This window comes from Struthio camelus, chromosome 13 (assembly GCF_040807025.1).
Source record: "Struthio camelus isolate bStrCam1 chromosome 13, bStrCam1.hap1, whole genome shotgun sequence".
In the NCBI taxonomy this organism is placed as follows: Eukaryota; Metazoa; Chordata; class Aves; order Struthioniformes; family Struthionidae; genus Struthio; species Struthio camelus.
In genome coordinates this window covers 14626798-14653401 of record NC_090954.1, presented here as the reverse complement: position 1 = coordinate 14653401, position 26604 = coordinate 14626798, and the positions used below count along the sequence as shown (strand labels likewise).

The 26604-nt window shown below is 37.8% G+C and overlaps 1 protein-coding gene across 3 annotated transcripts in view; it reads left to right on the top strand.

Moving 5' to 3' along the window:
* The window catches only part of ATP10B (ATPase phospholipid transporting 10B (putative)), a 331169-nt gene that overhangs the window by 146330 nt on the left and 158235 nt on the right, over positions 1–26604 (top strand). For 2 of the 3 annotated variants that reach the window (XM_068959947.1, XM_068959948.1), the window contains exon 1: positions 17809–18143. The exons of the other annotated variant lie outside the window; for it this stretch is intronic. The gene's annotated coding sequence lies outside the window, so the exon portion shown is untranslated. Of the gene's footprint in view, positions 1–17808; positions 18144–26604 lie in introns of those variants that run through there. 3 annotated transcript variants of the gene reach the window in all.

Genomic DNA, 26604 nt, shown 5'->3' with positions numbered 1-26604 from the left:
CGTTAGCTTTTGAAAAGAATGTATATTTTGATACATGCTCTCCTTTACAGCAGAAACTGGAAAATCTAGCTTATTTCAGATTTTATCTTATATCCTTTCACACCAAGTTACTAATCTCATCACTTTGAAATTCGAATGAAAATACTCTGAATTTTTTTATTCTGTAGCATTTTTGCTATAATTGTCAAGCCCACAATTGTCCCTGGTAGTCTGCTATTATTTACGGCAGGCTGAATATTTCTGGCACTTTTAGTCCTTGCCTATCTCTAGAGATCAAAACTTATGTACAAACTGAACAGATGATGCTTTTTCAGCATAAATGGGGTTCTCAAGCCTGTGCACTTAAGACCCCATGCACTGTATCCAGTGCTAACTGAAGATGCCAGTAGTGCCATTGTATGAGGCCAAACGTGTTGACAAAACCCCAAGACAACAATAAACCAACCTAGATTAAAAAAAAAAAAAAAAAAGCCTGATTTCAGGGGACTAAAGATGCTAATCATTATTTACTCAGAGCAGATGGAGCACATAAATTGCTTTTGCTGTCTCCCAGGCACAAACAGAAGTTAAAAAAATAAAAATAAAAAGGCTAAAAACCCCAGAGTCACAGATAGAAAGCTAATAACAGGAAATAAATTTTCCCTACAAGTTCCTGAAAACTGTATTGATATCTCTGATACACAGTAATTGCCTGTTAGTATCTCACCATTTGGAAAGTTTTTACTTTTTATAAACAAACACTTTTCATACGCTTAGAGAACGACTGCTTAAACTTCCAATCATTCATCAGGAGGTGTGCCATGTGTCACTTTTTGAATGCCCAGGTATGCTTATTATGTAACAAAAAAAAGCCTTATGTGAAATTCTGTTAACAGATTTCTTTCCGTTACCACTCACTGTGCTATCTTGTCAGACCAGACATGCTTTTATGCTTTTTTTGATAAGCTTCCCATTCAGGACACACAAAGGATCCTGGAAATCTATATATGTTGCTGACCTTGCTGCTTTTCCTGCTCTCTCCACTATCTCTTCCCAAAGGCTTCCTTTTAAACCTTCTTCCTTTCCCCTACCCCTACTTTTTAATCCAAAGCTTCAGAAAGTAAAATATTCCAGGTAAAAAATTGATGGCTCAGAGCCCAGTTGCCGTCTAATTCCACTGTTCCTCTAGCAGTGCTGTCCTCTGCTGCAAGGTCGAGCATCCCCCAACTCCTCTGCCTGTTTGTAGCGAGAGGGAAGGGAGACAGATCAGGGAGAAGGCTGCCTGGGGTGGGGAGGAACAGCTGGATAAATTTAGGCTAAGTGGGGGAGAGGGGTGTTAGATCTTAACGAAGGTTTAAGTTTTGATACTTCTTTTTTCTACATAGTTTTGCACCTAGTGTGTGCCAAAACTACTTTTTTAGAGCTTGCCAAAATTGCTGTTGGCATTTTGTTCAAGAGAAGGGAAGAAAACTCTTCCAGTTAGCTATGTTTTGGTGTATTAAACTGGTGAGGAGCAGTCTGACTGAGGAATTCAGCCTGAGAGGCCCAGGAGCTGTGTTTTAGTAGTTGTCCTTAATTTCTTCTCTCACGAAAGAAGATGGTACAGAGTAGTGTGGACACTCCCAAGTCCACATTTCTTGAAGTACTCTCTTTTGACGCTTTTCCCCCTCATACCCATTGCCCACCGATATTGATCTTTCCACCCCTCAGAAGTCAAGTGTATTTGATGAATCCTCTCTCAGTACTGCTTCTCTCATCTAATCAACCCTTTTTTCTGCTTTGGCTATCACATATATATTCTTCCCTCTCTCCCTGCCTCCTGACTGATGTTGTATTCAATATTTCGTTCCCTCACCACTTTGCCTCAAGAGTTTTAGTTGATGTTCTCTCCCTTGCTCTGTGGTCACCAAAAAGGAATGTATCTTCTCTTGAAGCAACTCCTCCTTGGAGTCCAAGCTTTCCATCCAAACACTTCCCCAGTCGTTGTCCAAGTTCTGTTGTCCTCAAACACTTCCTTCCTTTTCCCTAATGTAGAGAGTGAAAGAGTAGTGGGGAAAGAACACGAGAAATTCAGGCAGCAGGTTTTTGTCTTTGGCATTTTCCAAAATGGTGCAAAAGTCAATGCGTACAGGTTAGGAATATTTGTGTGAGGACCAGTCTGCACACAAGGAGCAGGGAGATGGACTCTGCTCACCTAAACTGGACTTGTACTTAGTCACAAAGGCAGAAAGCTCTCTCTGTGTAGCATTGTCTACCCTGAGAGTCCTCCTGGAATGCAAGTTCTGCTCAAGTCTCAGCGAATAAAGCATCTCTGCTGTGCTCCTCCTGGTCCCCCCCCAAAATGTGGAAGTTTTCTAGAAATATAAAACCTATGCAAAGCCCCTTCTTATGATCTTCTCCGTGCTATGTGTCCTATATCAGAAAGAAAGCATTTCCAGTACTGATTAGATAATGCTGAGTAAAAACATAGTACTATCTGGGTGGATGTTGGATTTTTGGACCAGTTTTGGCTATTTAAGAATAACAGCTGCAACAGCAATCTTCCCTTTGACAGATAGGCAGCATTTACTGTGTGCAATTCAACCTCCTGCTAGGTTTCCTATTGCCAGCATCCTGGGTGGCTAATTGCACATTGTCTTAGCAAACCAGCTTTACCTGAGTGCAGACTGAAGATCTAGGATGTTTAAATACAGTTATTCTATTAACATTCTAGAGTAAAAAGTTCCACTGGATTATTTTGGTTTTTTGAAAAATAAACATTTTCAGCACTTCACACTTTCTGAGTTTCAAAAATTTCTTAAATTGGATTTTTTTTGAGCAAGTGGAGAGCAGAATTGTCGTGGTTCGTTTTTGTTTGTTTTAACTTCCTGAATAGCTGTAAAACTGGATGAAAAGGTTTTAATACATATAAAAGAAGAAATATCATAGAAAGTCATGTTACACACTCACCTTAGATTAAAATCATAGCTCAGTACTGAAATTCCTATATGTAGAAGAGGCCCATATCATGGCCAATTTGAATAAAGCGGTAAAGATATTATCAAAGCTATTAGGCCAAAAAATTATCTTTATCTGAGTATAGCTCCATATGGAATGTTTTTTACTCTCTGGACTTTAGATATGAAAAACTTGCTTAGAAAGAAAAAAGTTAACAAGGAAAAGGAAATACGATACATGCTCCTGTCAAAATAACAGTTCCAGCAACCTGGGACTTTACTGCCTCCTGTCACACACAAAAACAAGGAAAACTTAGAGGAATGTTTGAACTTCACATTTTTTAGACTCTCTCTCTCTATATATATATTTTTATAGCTTTTTACAGGCTATAACTGAACTGGAATATGCAGTATTTGATATCCTAAGTATAAGAGAAAACGAATTGAAAAGAGATGGAACAGGTTGGGCTCTCACTGAATAGAGGGAAAATGGACTTTATGGACGTGCAAAGCAAATGATGAACTACATGAGGATGTTTAGGGTGAGCACAATGAGTTGTCACTGAATGTAAGTTATGATGGATATGACTATTATCCCAGCCGGTTTAGACAGGAGGAAAAGCTTGCTGATGCCTTACAATGCTAGAGAGCTGAACCATGAAAACAGACAGTAATGCTCAGAGTTGTGTGGGACTCTCTGAAAAATGATGACAGAAGATATTAAATGATCATTTGAGACGCTGAAGAGATCATTAAAAAGCAATAGAGATGCTAAATAGAACTTGGATTTCTGCCCCTCCCCTCTCTCCTACCCTCTGAAGTGACAGGAGCTTTTAAGGCCAGGAATTATGATGAACAGCCATTTGTAAAGGTCCTTTTATAAAGATATTCAAAGAAATAGATCTTCCTTATACTGGTAACATGAGCTACTTCACATCTACCCACACCAAGACTGTAATTAAATCTACCAAACATCTTCCTCTTTCCAACTGCCCACACTTAAAGCAGAAAGTAGTTAAAAAAAAAAAAAAAGCTATCAGCAGGAAAAACATAAATAAGAAGGATGGTGGCATACACTGTCACAACCTGTTGAAAAGATTGACTCCGAACTGAAAATACGGACAGCTCTCTGCCATCTGTTATACCTGGAGATAGCTGGCATATAGCTGCAGCAGCGCCAGGTGGAAAAGCTGCAGGAGACATTCTAAGGTCATAGATATGATAAAAACAGAAAGCAAGGATGCTGTGTAGGTGTTAGATGCCAAGAATGGTTTCCTGATAAACGCTGGTTTGATGGGGGAAAAATAAAGGAACTCCCATAATGCTAAAAGGAAACACAAATACCTGAAGCACCATAGAGGGAGTGAGAAGGAAATGTGAACCTAAGACTCTGATGTGGAGAGTCTGCTTGTGTGTTGACAAATGGTTAATTCCTGCAATATAAACAAATAGTGCTAAAAACCTTCCAGGAGGTGTTTGTAGGAATTTTAAGCTCTAAGAATCTCTGCAGGCACGGGCCTGGCATCCACTCATCAATGATACACAGCTCTGGAAGAGATTCGTCATCCTACCAGTTACCCATTGGGAGATTACCCATTTAATCTTTTATCATTGAGTGAGCATCCATAAAATATAGCTATTCCCTTTCTTTGAGTATGTTACTTTTGTGAGTAAATTTTGCCTTTGCTTAAGGAAGTGATCTATGAAATGCTTGCAGGCTTGCTTTACTTATGTGCTTGCTTTCGTACGGTTCTTCATGTAAACTTGTGAGTTCAGATCCTTGCTTATGAGCAAAGCACAGGCTTATCACTATAGGTCTGATACTGTAAAGGATTCAACTACATACAAGACTATGCAGCACAAGGAAATAATTGCTTAATTTTTATAGTAAACTTGTCTAGTTGTGAGATCAACAAACAAAATTCAGTTGTAGTGACAGTTATAGTGAAATATTGATCTTGGGGTACAAAGTGGAAAAATGTTCTTTAAAGCAGACTTAAAAAAAGAGAGGAGGTGGCAAGAGGGAGAGATTCCTTTAGCTGAGTATTTTTCTGACTGATAATTACATTCTAAAGGTCAAGGAACATGCACTCCTCTTGGTCTCTGTGATTGGAGAGGATACGGAATTTGACTTGATGAGTTTAATTACTAAATGCAAATCCATAGTGGTAGAAGCTATCAAATTAGAATAAGGTCAGCTGGGCTCCACTAATTTACACCAACTGCGAACCACATTCAGATTAGTTTCCATCATTTGGGAACCTGATTCAAAGCTCATTTTACTGACAGAAATCCCTGTCTATGGAAAGGATCCATGAGTCAGCTGTTGAAAGGTAGTAAGAAAACTGACTTTGTATTGACTGTTCATTTTTGAGCTAGCTATGGTACAATACAAGGTACCTGGTACTCCTGCTGCTGTGCGTGTTAGAAAAAGATCCAAGAAGATTTAATGCATGACTCTGAAAAGTTTACGGCAATTTTCTGTGGAGTTTCATTAGTTCCTGGACTGGTAGTTTTCTTTTTGGGTCACCACAAAATATGAAACCAGTATCTACCATTAGGCTAAAGACAAATAGTTCTTGCAGGCTGGGTTTATGACAGGAAGAAAATCTGTGGACAGTAGTATAAGAAGCTTGTTTGTATTTAGAATGGGTTTTGATTCTCTCTCTGTGTGTTATGTTTTGGAAGGCAGCTTTTATATATACGTATATGTAAAATTGGATTTTATGAAAATATATGTTTCAGAGGTATCTTTGGTATCAAAGCAATTGGGAAGATGAAAGTGTGATGCTTTATATTCATCAGCTTTACTATCTTAATATCCTTTTGTTATTTAGAAAGATATGCCAGAGAAAATTCCACTAGCCTCACTACTGTATATAATCTAAGGAGTTCAATGAAGAAGCAATACATAATCAGTACAGGAAATTCCTGAAGTGCTGATAGGTAAAGCTAAACAAACGTTATTTTACTAATTAAGTGATCTTTCTAGGTTCACTACAATTTTTCTATTATACTATGGATAATTTCAAAAAAAAATTGTTGTCTGATTATTTTCTTTTTCTTCTTTTCTTTCTTTTCTGATTATTTTTCCTTTTTCTATCCATTTGTTATTTGTATCTTGTACTTGCTAGGTTTAAAATTGTGGTAATTGCACTGTTCCATCCCAAACTTCATCACTTGAAATGGTTAGCTAAGTTAGTGGTGAAATATTATAGATATGTTTTTGTAAAGTGCCCTGAATATTATCTTACTTGAAATCAGTTGACTATCACATAGGAAAACCAGCTTGAAAATAGAGATATACTTCTGAAAGTATACCTTTACCGGTAATAAAAGTTGGTGTGGCTGTTTGTTCTGGGGGAAAATATTTTGCATCTTTGCAAAATTTATCTAGCTCAAGAAACAAGAGAAGTGAGAAGTCCTACCATTTCTGTTTTTTTCCTGTACTGATTTGTCTAGATCATGTTAGCCCTCCCTTCTGAAGTAGCTTATCCTACTTATGCACTGATTTCCCTTAAAGAGAAGTATGTAGTTTTTGTTCTTAACTATCTTGATGACAATGGCCAAATGCAGAGTTTTGAGAGGGCTGTCTAATTTTTTGGGGGGTAGATTTGCTAGCACTGGAGTTGCAGTGATTCGTAATCCAGCGGATTTCTGCAGGCTCTTTCAGCTGTGGCTTAACAGTCATAACTGTGTACTAACAACAGGGAAACACACGGTAATTTTACATACCTTCATTTGACAGTGTTGGAATTGTTGATTATGTAATTAAGTATTAAATGTGTTCCACTGAAATAAATATTTTACCATTGACATCAATGAGTCAGCTGAAACTCCACCCTTGATGTACTGTTAATAGTCCCTGTAAGGAAGCTGCTTCAGATAAGTTTTCATCTCTTCTCAGGCTTCATCTAAATGTTGTATAGGCAAGAAACCACCTATTCTTTTCTGGAGCTCTAAAAAGCTGATGTCTCTTGTTGCGCAGACTGCTTTGTGATTGATTAGGATTAGGAGAAAGTCTTGTCATTACTGCCCTGAACAGGAACAGTAAGAGGAAGAAAGATCAGCCAGTTATTTCAGCTTGCAAACTGAAAGGCTTGAGACAAGAGTCATGTAAAACTTCAGACTGAAATGATCCAAATGTAACTTCTGAACTTTTCATTCATAGCTGCTAAATGTGCTTGTATACTTCGAGATTGAAGATAGCTACTCCAAATGTAAGAAACTAGATAGAACCACCTTCTATACTTCAAATTATTTTTTTACTAGTTATGGAAAAATTCAATCCCTGAAGTGCTCTGCATAAAGGAAGGCCAGTCGAAACAGATCACAGTTGTAGTGCAAACTGTGTTTATTTAATTTGATTTCCATATACCCTTCATTGTCTACTTTCTTTTACATTCTCACTTCCATCTGGAAGCCTGGGAGGGCAGCTGGCTTCCCAGCAGAAATCAGCTCCACAATTAGGTACCTGGCAGGCAGCTATCACTTTCCTGTTTGTGGAGACTGTCTGCCTTGCTGGAGCTCGTGGTGCACTTGCCCGATATAATCCATTTGCACAGGGAACCTGGCTGCATCTATTGGCCCTTGGTCAGGAATATAAAGGGTTCAGTTGGCTCCGTAACAGCAATGACATTGTATATGACTAGGTATTAGAAAACATATGGACTACAGTAATTTGAAGCCAGTTTGTGAGATAGATAAAGAGTACAGATAACCCAGTAGGGGATACACTGGGTATTTCTTTGGGGTATACTCAAACTGACTCTTTTGGTTGGCTCAATAATGCTTTCTCTGTTTTCTTGCCCTTTTGACTGCAAATCAGAAACATATTTCTCAAGCTGTTCTTTGCATACCTTTCTGGTGGGATGTTTAGCACTGTCCGTAACTTCTGAGTAGCACTGATCTTTGAGGCTGTTTTTAAGCCTGTTCAGTCCTTCTCATCTTTGGTACTGATTTGTGTTCCTGTAATTCAGAACTACCCTGAATCTGGTTTCTGCCAAAATTTTTTTTCTGATATTCAAAGTCCCTTCAAAGCTTTTCTTCATTTTTCTTTCTTCTTTGATAACCAGTAGAGTACGACCTGTAGCTGCTTGCTAGTTCTGCTGTTGACTTGTCTACAGTTTGGAGAAGAAGTTAGTATTCAAAATGAGAAAGCTATATGATTTGAGGAAAAAAAAAAAAAACTGGAAAACTGAAGGCAAGCAATAAGCTGGAACCAGTTTTAACAAAGTGTGTGTACAAATGTAATACAGGATCTCTGTCCCCCCCAAATTTCACAGATATGACCCTAGTTAAGGTTATTTGAGAACTGACAACTGTGATTCTTCCTGTAACTCCTGTAACTTCCTGTAACAGTATTATATTTGTCTTTTGGTAGTCCGTGTCCTTTACTTTCTCCCTTCACTTTGTCATGGCACTGCAGAGTTGCCCAGCACTCTCTGGCAAAGAGGCGAGACTCAGATTTTGGGATCTCTCTTACAGGCTGTGCTTTTCCTCTCCTTCAGCAGCATCCGTCCCTATCAACTAGTATCACATAGTTCAGGGTCTGTAAGCTTCTGTGATTCCCTGCTACCTTAGTAACCAAAAGCTAAACAGCTATTTCAACCGTGCTAATGAGCTCCAATGAGAGGATGTGCCGGCACATTCAGAGAGCAATGAGAGCTCTGTCCGTTCTCCCTCACAGAACGAGCTTTCCCTTAGCCCTAGTGAATTATGATGGAATCTGCCAGGTAGTTTTATTAAAAGTTGACCTTTTTCTTCTTCTTTTTTTTTTTTTTTTTACTATATTTGTCATTTTGATAGTTTCCCCCACTCCCCCCACCCCTGCTTCGCACCAAAAGGTCTAAAAAGAAAGGTTAAGACAGTGAAAATAAGTAACAGTTAGGAACCTCATGCTCTCTTCTCCTTAAATCCACATCCAAGTCTAGATTTTATTTTTCCATCTTCATTTTCTGGATTCCTGCAGTAGTTATCTAAAGAGAACATAACATTCTGCGCACCTCAGTTACTGACACCAGTTATTTTTGTCTCTTGTTTTCTCCAGGAGGCAAACAAGCCTTGTTATCTCCATTCTACAGAAACAGGAGCTTCAGGCAGGGGGAAGGGTCACCTTGGAAAATTCAGTAGGTGCCTATCTGCTTCTTAAAGCTATCCTATAACCGAGACAACATCTGAGGCAGAGACGGACAAAGGATTCTGCGTCCATCTTTCAATCTCATGTCTCCAACCACAAATCATGCTGCTAGCTTTTCTACTCCTCTGTGAGGGAAACTTCATTTTTCATTTTATATTGGAAGGAGCAGGAGAAAAAGGGGAGATAGGCTGACTGTAGAATCTCCTGCTCCTAATGGGAACACTGCTACAGCTTGTTTTATGACCAAGACTACCTCCTCCAATGAAAGGCAATGCTACTACAGATGTATCCTTTTACTGGGATTATAGCAATAATACTGACCCCTGAAAAGTTAGTGGTCATTTCATCTTTCCTGGAAAGCATCGTGGAACCTAACACATCAAAAAACCTTACTCAAATCATCATGCTTTTGACAATTTTTGCCGACTACTTCTTTACCTAGATTTCCCAGGAGCAGAGGTCACCAGCCACATTCACCTGGATTCTGATCATTTTGTCCAGAAGTTGATTTTCCTCTCCTTCATTCTTGAGGAACGCATCCAGGTGGTTTGCCACATCCTTCAGGCAGATTTGCTGTGCATGGTGTTACAAGTAGCATCCACCTGGTGTTGGAATCACAGTCTTGTTTTAACTTTCTGGCTGCTGCTACCATCCTCCAGTCTTTGATATTGCATCTCTCTAGCAAAAAGAGCACTCCAGGTGTTATCTGGCTTCAGATTTTTTTGGGAGATTTTTCTCATCATCCTGTTGCTAATTTGAATGTCTTGGCCAGATTCCAATATGAGTAATTACATTGTCTATCTAATTTTCCTTGCCATTTCCATTACCGATGTTATTTGTCACTACTTACAAGAGTGCTGAGTGGCACTGCTGTTGAATTTCCAATGAATATTTGTATACTGGGAAAAAAATTATCAATGGAGTCCAAAAGGAGTTACCTTTTTCCCTTTGGGATTAAATGTCATTAATAGTCCTACTTTCCAAGAAAAAAAAATCTTATTCAAGAAATACGGTGCCAAAAGTGACATACAAGAAAACTTATTAGTGATGTATTGTTTATATTGTTCATGTATTACCAGGAACAATCTGGATACAGTCAGTATATCTGAATACCCAGGATTCAGGTCCAGGATTTCAGCTTCTCAACTAGATTAAATTGATAGACCCCATTTAACTGCCTTAGTTCAATTGCATTTATATCAGATTAGGCCCCAAGGTTTCAGAGACTCCACATTGTATTTTGGTGATCTCTGTAACCTCTGCCCTTGAAGACTGTGTTCTCTAGGAGTTATTATTAGAACTGCATAGTAGAAAGGAATTAATATTTATGGTGTCCTTGTTCCAGAAGACATTGAGGCTCTCTTACATTGCTTACATATATATATATATATATGTTTGACTTCTGGTGCATAAGTAATTTAGGAAAAATTATCTCAAAAGAGAACTGGAAAATCACTCAGCACAAAATTTAACTTCAGACCTTTATGAATCAGCTAGGTTACCTTATTTACTCATGAGTTGCTGTCATTTATTATGACTTCTCTGGATTAGCTGGATCTACAGAAATTAGATCAGTTCTCTAGGTTAAACTGATACAAATTCCAGAAGTGGTTCTATCAGTATGAACAGATATCACCAGTGTGTAGTACTGGGTCAAGTCACTTAATTAACAGTGTTGCTCTAGAAACTTCAGAACAGAAGATTTAGTGAAAAACTTTAATCTCTTACATACAACATGGTTATATTACTGTGGTTACTTAAATGATACTATCTCTCCACAGCAGTACCAATAGGTCCCGAGGAATACATAGGTAAACCTAGTTCTCTGTTTAGAAAAGGTCTGAGCAAGATCTTTGTTCTCATATCTCTCACTGGCAATAGAATATCTATGCACTTTTACCATAAGAGCATCTTCTAGCTCACTGGTACAAGAGTGGATCAGCTGGTTAGCTGACCCCATGGTTTATAAGGCCTGTGGTAGCTCAAGGCACTTAGAAGTTGCTTTGTCATAATAAATATTTTTTCTTCAGATCATTTCAATTTGATACAGTTAAACCGTCAAACAGCACACAAACAGTTAAACTCTAGGTTCTGCAAACACAGGGTAACTAGTGCAGTTAGTGCTTCGACATACAGTATAGATGCTGCATGCCAAGATGCGCTTCTTTTTTTTTTTATTGCATGCTTAGACCATTTATTCTATGCTGTTGCAGTGTTGACCTTAAGTCTGGGTAAGTATAGATGCATCACTAGGAAAGGACTAAACTCCATCAGAAATGGAGAGTGCAGACACAGCAGAGTAATTTAGCTGATAGGCCATCTGACCAGAAGAAATTCTCTTCTCGCATAGTCTCACTGTAAGCTAATGAATCTCAGTGGAGTTGAGACTCCAAATATGCTGTTAATAAATTAATAAAGATGATATTAAGAAATGCAGTCCCCTTTACTCGATTCTGCTGAGGCTGTTTTTCCTCTGTGAGCTGTCCCTACCAAATGCAGGCTATTGTGCCCACACTAGTGTCATTGGCAGGAAAACATGGGAATCTATATAAGTAGCAGAGGAATCACAAAGTATCTCAGTTTAGAGAGGCATCTAAACTTCTTGGTAACTTTTGAAGTGAAATATATTTTAATCAAAAATAGTAAAGAGAATTTATTAAAATAAGATCACTCACACTGAGAGAAAAGCCTAATATATGTGAGCAACCTGACCCTGAAAAGTTTTACGCCTATGATTAAGTCAATCCTTGTTGCTTCATGGCTTCAAAGGATTATCTTCTTGTTACTAAGCAGTGAAGATAGAAAGATTTGCATTGCACTAAATAGGTCTATACTGCAGACTACAGTGTGATGTAATGTGAGCCCTTAGCTGTTAGGAGTCTAGCGATGGTGGCAGAGTATTCAGTGCAGAATGAATTATCTTGCCCAAGAACTGTGCCGTATTGTACAGACCAGGGCTCCACGAAGTGCACCTTGCGATGAGTCTCCTTGATTGAGCCCCTTTTTATAGAAGAGAAAGGTACTGCATCGCAGAACAAGAGACCTCAGTTGGAGGAGGACGGGGAAATCCTAATCTGAGACTCGCTTTCTCACATATATATACTTGGGATGATTTTATTACCAGTTGAGTCCACACAGGTCTTTCCAGGAGCTTATCTCCATTGCATAAATAAAGCTAGGGCTACTTTGCATCTTAATGTATTGTTGCATTTAAACACTCCAGGTCACCTTTCTAACTTTCCCTAGGAGAGGGAAAAATACTGTAAAACACTTTCATTTGATATTCGATTTTTTCCAAGTGATGTAATTTGGCTGTTTTATTGCCCCTTTCATGTTTTCTTTTCAGAAGTACTCCAGTCAGTAAGGAATGTCCCAAAAACATACTGAAAATTCATAGAGAATGAGCTCTGTTGTGTCTGTGTTTTCACTGAGAATATGATTCTACCTATTAAGGGAAGTTACAAGATTGCACCATTTAATCTCTATGACTGTAAAAACTCAAAGTAGAAATACTGAATACATGCCACAAGACCGAGAAGTAATTATGAACCTTTTCAGAAAAAGTAGTTGAGAAGCTAAGAGATTCTTCATATGTCATTCAGGGAAAAGAGAAGGTGCCATTCAGATTAAACAATTCTGGGGTACTTACCCTCCTGTGCTTAGTATGACTATGCCCATTTGACTAACTGAGGCACAGAACAGTCAAAATTTTTTTTTTTATGTTTTATCCCAGTGCTACTGGATTGGCTTGCGCAATAGTCTTCATCTAACACCAATGATATAAATAAGAGTTTACTTATTCACTTCAGTGACCACAGGAATGAGTCCTTAAACACTGCACTGCACCAGCAGTTATAATGAATACCTGTTGTTCTGAAAGTCTTTGAAGAAATTTGACAGAAGCAATGGAGTTAATAGAAATGTTATGGAAGCCTGTAAAAATATTTTATTATGTGTAAAAGTTGATTAGGAATAATATCCTTGCCATAGTATTGAACATATATCTTAAAAATTTAGAAAAAATAACAGATTTTCTAAGAAATCATTTTTTCCACACAGTTTTCTTCCTTCTTTAAAGGATGTTCTTTAGTAATACAATGCAATGTCTAGTTCCAACTACATGGAAGAAACACCTAATGCATGAACTGTTTTGGTCTTTTGCTGTACCTTCTGCCAGAGCTAATATTTCAGAGAGAAATACAGACTCACTGGCTTAAAGGCTTACAGGAACAGTCTTGTGGTTCTTGCTTATGTAACTCCGTGGTAAGATGCTTGTTGTGATATAACTGTTCTGCTTCCTGAGGCATTTGCTGTTCAGCTGAAGTGATATTCATTAGATTATGTCATTTAATATTTCTAAATAATAAAGGCAATATAATTTTGATGTTCTTTCCTTGCATATCAGACTACTCTACAGGGTATTCACTAATGTGCAAGAGTGTAGCCTGATTGGTTGCTCAAGCTCTCCTTCACTGATTTAAACCAGATTGTATATATTTGCAATTCAATGAAGAACTTGCATAAAATTAAATCTATGTGACTTATTATTTTGCTCCCACATCTAGAAGAAGCCCTTGTGGGAAATGCTTTAATTAAAGGACTAGGCAGATGAGCACCTGTTCAGGTGCACCATGGTTTTAGTTTCAGAAACATTGATTAAAACTTTAGATTTGGCATGATATTTTTCCCTGGTCTATAAAGAGAAAGGCAAAAAAATGTTGAGAGAGAAGGACACAAGGAGAGAACATTCTCTCCCATATGTCAAAAATGATACATCAGGACTTGCAGAGTTCACTTTGTGGTTTTGCTTCTAAACGTGCGTTTACCTGAAGCCTGTCTTATGTTACTGAAAATACATTCTGGGGGTGATGAAATGTCGATGGATGCTCTGCGGCATTTGTCAGGTTAAGAGCTCTCACACCTCTCTCTGCCATTTGCATTGGAGTTGGGATGATGCCCATAAAGGCTTTCTGTTCTCAATACTGTAAGATAAATGCATGGTTTGTGTGTTTGATGCAACTTGACTTTTGTTAAATACGATTACCAGTCACCAGTTAAGCACGGCACTTTTGAATTAAATATTTTCCTTTATGTAAAACAGAGCATAGCTGAATTCTGCTACAAGAAAAATCTATCCTGAAATAGCATCAGAGTTCTGACTCAACCCTACAAAACCCCAGAAAAAGTCAAAAGTAAGACTAAAAATAGCATCACACAGTCCAACCTTTAACTCATGCCAGAATGCAAAGTAAATGCTCTGCAGTCATTCTGATGACTTTCAGGCAAGATAGTTCAGAGGGTTAACTAAGTTTTTTCACATTTAGGCCCTGCTCCAGCAAAGCACTGAGGCATATGCTGAAGTCCTGTAGCAGTGTAATGTCAAACACAGTTTTGATTATTGGTAGATAACTAGCCGTTGTTCCACTGAGACTTTTTGTCCTAAAACTGTTCTCGCTCAAGGCTGATCACATAAATAAACAGATTAATGGTGAATGTACACATGGGGTATTACTCAAGCCTGAATTATTTCTTAAGTGATTAACTCTGGTAGGTTCCTAGCTTGAACAAAACTATGGTAAATCCTTCCTAAAGAGCAAACAATTTGGATATTGTGTAAATGATGCGAGGCTGTGTTGTATCTATGTTGTTTTCAGGCCTGATGTACTGTATTGCGTATACTGCACTATGGCCCTCCACCAAGGAGTTGGGGGTGAAGTAGATGATTGATAGACTAAGTGATTAATAGGTCAACACAGGCATAAAAATTTGTAAAGTGTATCTTGTAGGCACTAGCGGAAGTGATGAACTTCATGTTTGCTCCTCAGCTTAAGATGCTTTCTTTCACTGAGAATAAAATAAGATTTTCTGGTTCTGCTCATAAGATTATAGTATGTAAATTAAAACAACAAAACAAAAACAAAAAAACAAACCAACCCTCACATTAAAAAATAGGTATTTTTCTAATTTATCATTGTATCCTATTCGTACTTTTAAATGGATAATTTCCTTCATATGTGAACTTTTATTTGCTACCATAACAATTACTTCTCTAAAAATTGTGGCTTTGCTGCTCTATTCTATGGCAAAAATCACTATGTTTTCCTGTGTGATGGAACTATCACAGTATATTTTTTTCCTTTCTTCACAGAGTTGCTGAGAAACTTTATCAATTAGTGTTCATAGATAACTTTGAAGTCACAAAGTGGAAGCTGTTAGGGAACAACAAGGAACTGTCATATTTTCACACTGCAGGAAATAAATCTTGGAAATGCTATTCTTATTTTATGATGGACAAATTTGTTGGGTTTTGTCTGCTGTATACTACTTGAAAATCTGGGACTCTGTTGGGCTGGCAAGATAAGCATATTAATTACAGCCACAGTAAATGAGAGCAGTAATGAGTTGTTGAGGAACGAGTAATGATCTTGAAATCTTGCTCATATGCCATAGCTTTCAGAAAGATATCATGAAGCAAATTTTCAAATAAATTGTCTCAGTAATTATTTGTCATTGTTTTGCTAAGTTTGTTAAACGCTTCAGCAACCTGATTCTAGCAGAACAAAGGAAGTGCGAAAGAAATATAATGTTATATTTGATCTACAGGTTTGGCCATGCTTCTGCATTGGTAGAAAATTAAAACACCATTAAAAGCATCTTTCCTGATGTATATGCAGACAGCTGTGGCTCCTCTTTGATTCTGAGTGGTCGTGTTCGCCATAGCACTATCAAAATATGCTGAAAAAGCCACCCAAATAGAAAGTTCTGCTTTCCAGTCCTCTCCTTGTGGGAAGGGAATTCCATTGATTCTCAAACCATTCATCTATTACAGAGCACTGGGTATGACAACCATACCCTCTTTTAGTGGCATTTGCAGTCAGAAAATGACTTTTACAGAAAGTTTTATGGGAGCTATAACTACACAATATTCTGTCTCTGCTGCAAAGAATTCACTTCCTTGTACGCAGTACAAACAGCACAATATATGAGGTATAGGTCTGATTAACTTTGTTGACTGATCCAAGCAGCCATGTTCACTTTTGAAATCATGCAGATATGACTCTTCAGAACTCAGTCAGAGGTTATGGAAACACATTTATTGACCTTTAATGGAGACTACAGTTACGAACTGTTGTTTTATTAGCAAAGGAGAATAATTGGACATCTTTATATATGTATTGATATTTATTATACTATAACTTACTTATTTCGTATTTATTTTTATATAACATCCTTCTTGTGCATGTTCCAAAGCATCTGGAGGGAGCAGGCCTGGGACAAGGGGCAGCACCAGCAGGGAACTCCGGGCGTCCTGGGGGAACAGACCAGCTTTGACTGCCACTGTGACAGGCTTAGACCAAACCACCATCAGCAGAACATTACTTTCCAGCAGCATGATATCCCTCCCTTCCTGCATGGGAGTCCTTTGATAATTTCAGTTCTAAGAGTTTGCATCTCCAGCGACAATCTTTGAACTCTTTAAATAACAAATACAAAGGAGGAATTTTCTGTGCGGACTGTAGTGGAACAGAATTCCCACCACATACCAATTCAATGGTAGAGTCAAAAATTGAGCAATGAAACAGTTACAGATGAGAAAAATACACTGATTGCATTCCTGAGCTGTATGTACTGTGTGAAGAATCTTGACTCTCTTTAGGAGGCAAATATTTGGATCCAAAATACAGGATTTTTTGAATAACTCCAGCATCAAAACCAAATCAGAGCCCTTTACAGCAGCATTTGGGGAAGACAGAGAAAGAGAAGTAAAAGGAATATTTTCTGGCTTTTGAAAATCAAACCAAATAGTCTACAGTAGAGATAACTTCACAAGCTATTGGCTCAACATAAAATGTTGAAAGTTTAAGAGTTTTTATAGAAACCCACTAGTCTGGGGGTGTTACATGACAGGAGGCTTTCAGAAGGGCTGCCAGTTCTCAAAATTTTGCTGTTCTTCCTACATGTCCCAGCCTTTTCCCAGTTTCCAGAGCCAAATCTTCAGAATTCTTTCTCATTTTTTCCTTTCCCCTGTCAAGCTAATAATAGAATAAGATATCTCTAGGACTTGGGGAGGAAGTCTTTTGCTTTCTTCAGCCTATCTTTTATCAGTTCAAACAAACTGCTTTCTTATTTAGCAAAAAAAAAAAAAAAAAGCTTAAGCTTATCACAGTAGTAAAATGTATCTGCTAAATAAATTCATACTTTTATGGGTATTAGAACAGTACTTACTAAGGGAAAGAAAATTATTATTTTTTTCTTCTTTTATACAATGGTGTTATTTTTCTCTAAAATACCCAAACACCCACCTTGTTTGGGTGTTAGAGTGTTAACTGGGTGTTGCTGTTAACAGTTAGTTCCTTAAGGCTCTGAGCAAACATTAACAAGTTAATATGAGGAGGCCAAGGTATTTGCTTCCCACAAGCTTTGGAATGAAAACTCCAGAGTCATTAAAAAACAACAATAGGAAAAAAAAAAAGCTGTTTTCAGTGCAACATTCCTGCTGAAACCCACACATAGTAACTGATCTCTGTTTGACATCTGGGAGAGCCCAGCCAGCCCTTCTGGTGGGTTTAAGTGGCCCCTCAGTTCATCATGTCCCTCTTCACCTCCTTGCTGTGGGCCACGTACCTGTCAAGAAGAAGCAGAGAAGAGGATTTGTGGAGCTTGGCTGAGAGAACAGGGGATTTCCAGGACAGGGCTTGCTTATAAGCACAAGCAAGGACTTTGGTCCATTTAGCAGATTTGATCTATTAGCTACCAAGTGAAGCAAGAAAAGAGGTTAAACGATATCAAACTTCCCACCTTCTCGTGTCTTCCCTCTCTGACACCACTCACCACTTTTTTTATAAACAAGAGGAACTTTCACAAAATATCCTAAGCCTAACAGTTTCTTCTTATCCCCTCAGGGGAACAAACGATTTCTTATCTCTCCTCTGAGCGGGTTGTAAAGCCCTCTCTAGTCCTGCTTTCATCCCAAACTCTAATGAAGTCAGCAAAGGCAGGAAGAGCTTGTGCCTTTGAATCTAGCTCTTGTGGCCTTCCGAATTGCAGATCAAGGGGCCCCTTCAAACAGGATCTTTTGCTGCAAGGAGGTAAGAAATTTCTTTTGTTCCAGTCTTACCCCTCTTTGCCCTGGCATTTAATTGTGAAATGCCTACAGGATGAGACTATGAAGCACATGGATCATTTCATGTCCAGAAAGGGCATCTTTTCCTTCTAGACTGCTCTCGTTGCTGCAGTTGGAACCAGAAAGTATCAAGCTTTATTTCGCATTTTTCTCTACAAAATGCCTTGGACTGCCTTTCACTGAAACTCAGTCATTGCTGCTGCTTAATTAACTGTTTCCAAAATCTGAAAAACCATAAATCTTTATCCCAGCAGGAACTGCATTAAGATTAACTTTCTCAGTGATGAAAGGCAAACAAGATAGTGTGTCACAGCAGGATGTCTCTTTCTATATGGACCGATATTCCACCTTATTATTAATAATAATGTCTTATTGGAACTGATGTAAACAGATTTGTTTAAAAAAAAAAAAGGAAATGGTGCTTTTGTCAAAAAGTTGAATATTTTTCATGTAAATCTAACCTACTACTAAAAATAGAGGGGTTTTTTGCAGATCAAATTAAGTGACGATGTCCCTTACTCGAGGAAATTTTCATCTGAGAACATGATCCAGCCTGTACTATCTGGGTTTAACTCAGTCCACAAAAGCAGTTCTTTAACTCCAAATTTTAAAATAGGCTATTGTGTTTTTTCATTTTTGTTTTTAATACAAGGATTAAAAGGTTACTAACACCTCCTCTCCAGGCATGGAAATGTTTGAACTGGTGGCATAAAGTAGTTCTGAGAAAGAACCTAGTACTTGTTTTAAAGTTCAAATGAAGTACAGTAAGCTGATATTGTGAATCTTTTCCAAGAATATTGTCTGGAAACCTGCAATTGTTTTTATGATCAGATAGGACTTATTTTTTTGGATTTCATTTAGAAGACGTGCTATTAAATCAGTTCCCTAAAGTACATTCTCTGGGGCAATTCCACCATTTAAAAAGAAAAAAAAAAAGGCTGTCACATTTCTGTGATTTAAAAATAAGTCTGTATATTCTAACTAAAATTTCAGCATTATTTCAGATTTCCAAGAGGTGTTCTAATAAGTTGTTTATTAAGTGTCCACTGTCCAATTCAAATCTACTTTTCTATTTAAAAGAATTCCATCTCCAAAGCTTAAATCATGCTTACTATTTTTGTACCTGGAACAGGTCATTGCTGAAATAAGGCAAGTGTAGGGCTACGACAGTTCTACTGTAATGAAATTGTTTCCCTGATGGTATGGCTGTTATTGTCATGAGCTAGTTTAAGTACTGTGTTTTCAGATAAAAATTATTATCCTAAAGGAGTTGAGATAAAGAAATTAAGTGAAGAGATGGATATGTAAGTGCCTTGTGCCAGGAATTCTGACTGTACTGAATTATATTCTTACATATGGCTCATATTAAAAGGACACAAGGATCATATTGAGGTCTGGTAGCTTCCTTCATCACAAGGATCCTATTGAAGTGTGCTAGCCTCTTTCATGCATAACGATATGAGCTGCTTGTTGCAAACACTTGCATTGTTCAGGTAAGGTGCTGTCAGAGCTGGGCTATTGTCACAAGGCAGAGGTTATGTCTATGTCTAGCAAATATATATATTAAAATGATAGGGAAAGGAATGTCAAGGGAAAACACTGATATTCCATGGCATTTCAGAAGTCAAGCTGGGGTGAGGATACAAGGATATCAGGGTAATTCCCATATAATTTCTTTTAAAAACACTAGGGAAAAATAATAAATAAGAAGAAAAAATGCTGGTAACAGCATAATGTGACGGTGGTCCCACGCCTAAAGTCTTAGGTCAATTTTAGGAAGCCAGGTTGCATCTTTTTGAAGTAGAGGGAACTGAGGTAAGTCTGACATTAATTTTTATTGATAAACAGAGCTGGCATTAGTGCCCTGGCTCGCAAGGACAGATGCCAGGATGTGAGCCACATTTTCCTTCAGTTTGCCCAGGGGATGATCTGCGCTGATCCTTAGCTGCGCCTGGTGGTGCTGCAGGCGTTTACTGTGTTCACTTATTCCTGCCACTAGCTTCTCCGTGGGCATGTGGAAGAATGACAGGGAAATTCTGATCTGTGGACTCACAAGTAAAAAGTGTTTTCCTGTTTTCCTGGTAGGTAAAAATTGGAGCCTAATAAGCCTGATGCAATAGACCATATGTCCACATGGTGGGTGTGCTAAAAAGCATAAGTGCTTGCTACAAAAAAAGTTATTAATGATACAGCACTGTAAGTGCCCTTGGCACAATGTGCTAGGGGGACTGTGCCAAAGAAGTGCAAAACCTCTACTGCTTGGGTCTACAGGGCAATATAGCCAAACTCTGGCAAAACCCAGCACAGGTCAAAACACTCTGCTTGGCAGGAGGCCCTCCCAGTTCACATGCTTCTCCAATCATATCTGAGTAAATTTTCAAGAGTATTAAGAAAATTTGAGGAAAGTAAAAGAAAATTTTGTAGTGGTATTCCATCTCTTCAGGCCAGCAAAGTATCTTGTGTCTTACAGCTACTAACACCGCTGAAATGTGATATCTCCAATGCGAGTTTTAATGCATTTTGTCATTAAATAATGTCTGGCTGATTAACTCCAAAAAATGCTTTTTGTAGTGGATTTCTTTAGATTTTTCCATATGGTAACTATGAGATGAGTAACTATGAATAATTTGTTCTGATTTGGGGACTTCTCGTCTCTCCTCCTTTCTCTATTCATAAATCTAAATTTCATCACCAAGAATAAATTTGTATAGGTTTCAGGATGCATGTAGCTTTGAGCCTACTGGTATGAACTCTGCCCTTTTGAATTCAGTTGGAATTATATAAATGGATTAAGAAATAAAAATCCTTGCCTGAAAATCTGCTTAAGGCTGAGAAGTGAAGATCCCTGATTCTTCCGATTACCTCTGGCTCACATGCTTGCCTCTAGCATACTCACTGCTCAAGATGAAAATCTTACAGGTGAGAGATGGCAACTTATGCACTATTCATAGATTAAAGGCTTGATTTTGAAAATGCAAATATATAAGGTGTAACTTGAAGAATGCTTAGGAAAAGCATAACTTACAGATGAGCTTCCAGTCCTCTAAGCATTTACAAGTATACTGAACCACCTCCAATAACAAAAATGGCTTACTATTAGCTGTGAGGTACACAGCGCATTTTGCCTTGGCTTGTTAGCACAGCCTGTAGTAACTAAGTAACTTTTTGGTAAATTCAAATTAACTAATGACAAACAGAAATATAATTTAGTCTATTCTAAAAGTCTCCCTTTATTCATGCATCACAGATGTTATTACACGAGTTGCATGTCAAGTTAATGTTTTTTTCTGATATACCTTAGAGAAATAACAAAAATATCAATATAAGTGAAATGGGACAAAGGCATATTGGGATGAGAGTAACAGTACTTTTTGTTTCAGTATTCTAGGAAGAAGTTGTTTTTCTAACAAAAACTGAGTGTGTGCACAAGGGCATAGCACAGAAGAGACTTTTATGCTGTAAAAGCGACATGAAGGGGAAAGGAAGATACTACAGCCTGTAGATACTTCCTCTGGTACATAACATAGATCAGTATTTAAGACATTGAGTGTGGGGTTTTTTTCTGTAGTCCCTTCTTATTGTTCTGTTTAATGCTGGAAAGAGAATAAGACCCTGCCGTAGTTCTTATAGGTGAACTTACTTCTTCATAACTAACTTGCTTATTCTGGAAGTACTCATGAGCCAGTAGTACTTAGTTCAAAATACAAATGTTCATGAAGAGTGAAAAAGAAGCATATTCACATGCAAATAAATAATTGACTATATTGGTGTAACTTATATTTGATAAGAACTGCAATGGAGAAATACTGTCTAATAACACTTCAGGAAAAGAAAATCTCGGAAATCTCGACATTTACTAAGCAATGAAAAGAGGATACTTCTCCATTATGATAGCTGAACAAGAAAGCCAGCCTCGATACTTTTCTCGGAACAGTCTCGGCATCCTGTCAAGTCCCCTGAAGTGGCAGCTGCTGTCTCTGAACATGGCCGTACTAATTATTTCTTTGAAAGGTACCGAACACATATAGCACTTATCAATACTTCACCAGGAATTTCACCTTTTCTGAATTTTTTGTCAGAGGTATTTAAAGCTATATTTCCAGATGGAGAGGTAAGTGTTCTGACTGTCAGAGACTGTAACAATTTTAAATTATGGGATATGCAGGTGATCAGCACCTTTTGCTTGAGAAAAAGAGAAAATAGCTGAGCACCATCAGGGGAAACTGAATAACTTTTATGATCACTTCTGAAGTGATCTGTTGATCACTTACATACATTGCTTTAGGCTTCCAGACTGGATCATATAGGCATTTTCTCTAGATAAACTTACTTCTTCTTTACATGTTCGTTATTTCCCTTCTAAGCCGAAACCTTTTCGTTTTTGATAGTATAGTAGCAGGTGACTTGATTTGAAAAAAGGGAAATGGATCCATTGTCCAACCTCCTTTTTGACCAGGGTTTTGATATTCACACCTTTTTCCCCATGTGGAAGTGCTCCTGGTAGAATCCGTATCCCTATGTGTCACTTAATTTCATTTCATGCTGAAAAAAATGGTGTCTGTTCAGTATGGGTCTGATCACATCTTAGCTGAGAGTTAATTATGATACCTCAAATAAACAGTTAATATGTTCCTTTGATTACTTGTTTGTCATAAATGATTTAGCTTGAAAGAATCTCCTGTTTCAGTCTTGCCCTTGAAGACACTACTGGAATAAACCTTGCAGTGTGTGACTCATTTTTGGTATGCTTTCTTCAGTGATATATTTTTCTCCTTTTATCTTAATACGGTAATTAGATATAGATCATGGGAAACCTTTGTCATAAACAGGAGCTTCAGAAGACCACAGATTTATCATTTCTGCTCTTTTCAGTATGAATCCAAGAAGCACAAATTACTTGCTTTTGACCTGCATTATAGTGTCTCTGAATTTGATGCCCTGATCTCTTATGACCAGTTCCAGTTTTTGCAGTTGAAATTGCTGTGCCCTTAGCATGTTTACATTAGCATCATTGAGTTACACTCATCAAAAATGGCCCTTCACCTTTCGTTTAGCTCACTGCAAGAAACTCCTTGACGATAAGCCTTAAATGGATAATGGTAGTATTACAGTATTTGTGGTTTTGCAACATTTAAGGCAAAATGTTGCAAAGTGTTTGTCACCTTGAATCCTCGAATCATTCTTTGAAAGAACCTATTTCTCCCTGTATCTGCACCCCAAAATAGATGGGGTAGAAACACCCCCAAACTGACTTTACCTGCATTGTTACAACAAAAACCTAACAAATCTCAATATAAAACTTCTAGTTCACTGCCCAAATCTGGGGTAGGTGAATTACCATAGAGCTCCAGCTAATGATTCGTACCTCTTGGAAAATGTAATAGGTTTTGTAGTGGAGTGGGAGGTGTGTATCCCAGCAGTGAAGTTATGCTGCTCCCAAAGCTAGCGTGGTCACACTCGCTATGAAGCAAGCGCAGATACTCCTTTAGGCTCCTAAATCTCAGCAAAACACAGTTTTAAAGGTGTTTCTAAAGGCAAAAACAGTGTGGGTAAATTCCTAATGAGAATTTCATAGGTACCTAAGTAAATTAGATGTGTTATCTTGATTTCATATCTGCCCTAAATCCCTGGAAAATTAAATAATACAAGACTCCTTTTGTATTTTTTCTTTATAGCCTCTGTAGTGAATACACTTTCAAACTGTCTCAAATCTCTATTACGTTTTTGTTCATGGGAGAAGGTTCATGGACTTTTCAAAGTTGCAGACCAAGGGAAGAGCTTACTAGATTTTCCAGCCAGAGAGGGTTAATATACAAGAGGCAAAGAAATGAGATTTCAGTAGAGTTCCTTTCCAGACCTTTCCTACTAACGGTGAGGCATTTTTGTTTTGTCTGTAGAGGAAGAGTATTTGAATGGTTCTAATACAATAAACCCTTCAGAATTGTAATGTTCACGATGGAACAATTCTGTTTCACAGGCTGTTTCACAATCTTTGTTCTATCTTATCTTCCTGATACAGGTTCTGACCTAAGACAGATCTTGGAAGTCTTTATGAGACTATTCTGTTGCCGTTCTCATTAGTTCAACTTCTCCTCTTGACATGAGACTCTTAGTTAGAAGCTAAAGCAGAAGCCTGGATATTGGAATCAATTATTTCTAATTTACTCAATGACTGATAACATTTGCTGTCTTTCCAGTTCTCAAAATGTGAATGTAGATAGTCACCATTACAAAATAATGCTAGATAAGGTTATGAAAGTCCTAAATGTTGTCCTAAACATATAGCAGGAAAGAGACAGATCGACATAATATCACCAGTAAAGGTTACCGCTGATGACAGTGTTGAACAGAAATTGAGTGATTTCATTGGGAAGTTCTGGTTGTGCCTCTCTGCCTCTCAAGGAAGGTAAAGCTAATGCTTTGCACTATGCTATGCTCTGCCACCTCTGTGCAAATGTTAAGGCTTTCCTTGTTGCATGTGAATAATTGCAGGCATCCCACCTAAGAGCCTCACATAAGATGAGTAGAAAGAAATAGTTTAAGGCTTAGCTTTCACATCCATTTGCTTTGTATCTGGAGACAAACCTAATGGGTCTCTGATTCCAGAGATGGTCTAGCCATGGAGGCATGGAGTTTAACGCAGGTTAGTTTACTGAGAACTTACCTTGTGTGTGGTGAAGTGAGACTATTCCATGCATGTCCCAATCCTCCTATCTTTTTGCATGCTGATTACGAGGGAAAAGAAACGACTATCCAAAAGAGAAGAGGGTATTTCCTGTTGCGATCTTCCAGGCTACAGCCAAAGAAACAAGATCTGCTGGACTTTTTCAGTGAGTCTAGGGAGTGGCTAACATCTGGTCACCAAAACTTATTTAAGAAAAAACACAGAAACAAACTGGCAGTACACCAAAAGCCATGTGGCCACATGACACAAAGTGCCAGTCTGGCATGATCTAGTCTACTCATTCAGTCTTGCAAATTGTGATGCGTTTATTTTATACTGGCTACCTGTTTCAAGTTTTGACTCTTTGCCACTGGCATAAATTCTCCTTTGAGTAGTCAGGTTAATTTTATAGAAAATACTCCCTAAATTTTTAGAGAATAATATCCTTTCTATAGGTTTCTTAAGCTCTTTGGGTAGAACTCTGTGGTGGGGATACAATTGTCTATAAAACACTGTCGGTTGGGCCTTTAGATTATGTATTATACTGGCAGTGTTCTATTAAATTTCTTTAAAGCCAAATTTTTATAGTGGCTCAGTGGAATGATTTCAGACTTAAGGCTATATAATCACAACAGGATATGGCCTAGCAGTTACAGAGGGATAAACTTCCCCAGGCTTGTTACAAATGAGAGTTTCTTGCTTTTATTCTACTGTGGCTATAATTGATTTTTGGAAGATCTTGTAGAACACCTGACATAAAAAAAAAAAAAAAAAAAAAACAACAATCACCCTGTAATTGATATGGAGATGAAGTTCTCCCACTGTGTATATAGCAAGTGGAAGGTTTTACATAAATCCCACTTAAGTCAGTTTGAAATATTCTTATTTGCTTCATTGGACCCTCTAGGCTAAATTCAATTCTGCTGCAGTTCCAGTGAAGTGAACAGTTACTTTTAGGATGAATTTGGCCGGAATAATTTGACCTTAGCATGATTTCTAGAGAACAGCATTTTCTCTTCACTCCCTTCCATGAAACAGGTAAGATTTCTTGAGCTTTAAATGACACTAACTTTATGTTTGGTCCTTTTTTCCTTTTTCCCATTCTCTTATTCTTGAGTAGTCACTGCATATGTGATAAATAGATTAATAGCCCCTGTTTATAATCTACACGAGACATTCATCTTACATGCTCTTAAAATATAGAAAGACTCTCAATATTTTTTTAGGTTATTTGTTGGCTGTGTGCATCTGATGCATTATTTTGTGAATGAATGATTTCTTCTAACTTCAGTGCCTGCATTTATATCAATATATTTATTACAGAAACAATCAGGTCTCTCTGACTGTGAAGGCTTTGTTGTCAGCTGCTCGGTAGTGTGAGAGAAACCCAGTTTGCTTCCATTATAGATGAAGGCACAACCAAACTGCAGATTGTTTTGCTGTATGCACATGCTGCATACGTGCAGGAGTGTCAGTCAAATGGAAAATATAGGAGCTAAGCTGCAAGTAGTAACAGACGAAACTTTGTTTGGCATCCCTCTTGTGTACTCAGAAGGGTTCACCAGCAGTACTGTTTTCATGTCTGTTTGACCCTTGAAAGGACCAAGATCTGCAGGACTTCTTAGAAAGCAAACACTTGCAACAATGATTTTGAGTCTAACCTGAATTAAATCATTGATGCATGCTTATCTCAAGAACTGATTTTGTAGGACTCTTTCTTATTTGATTTTAAGCATGCATATGGAAAAAGGACAACAAGAAA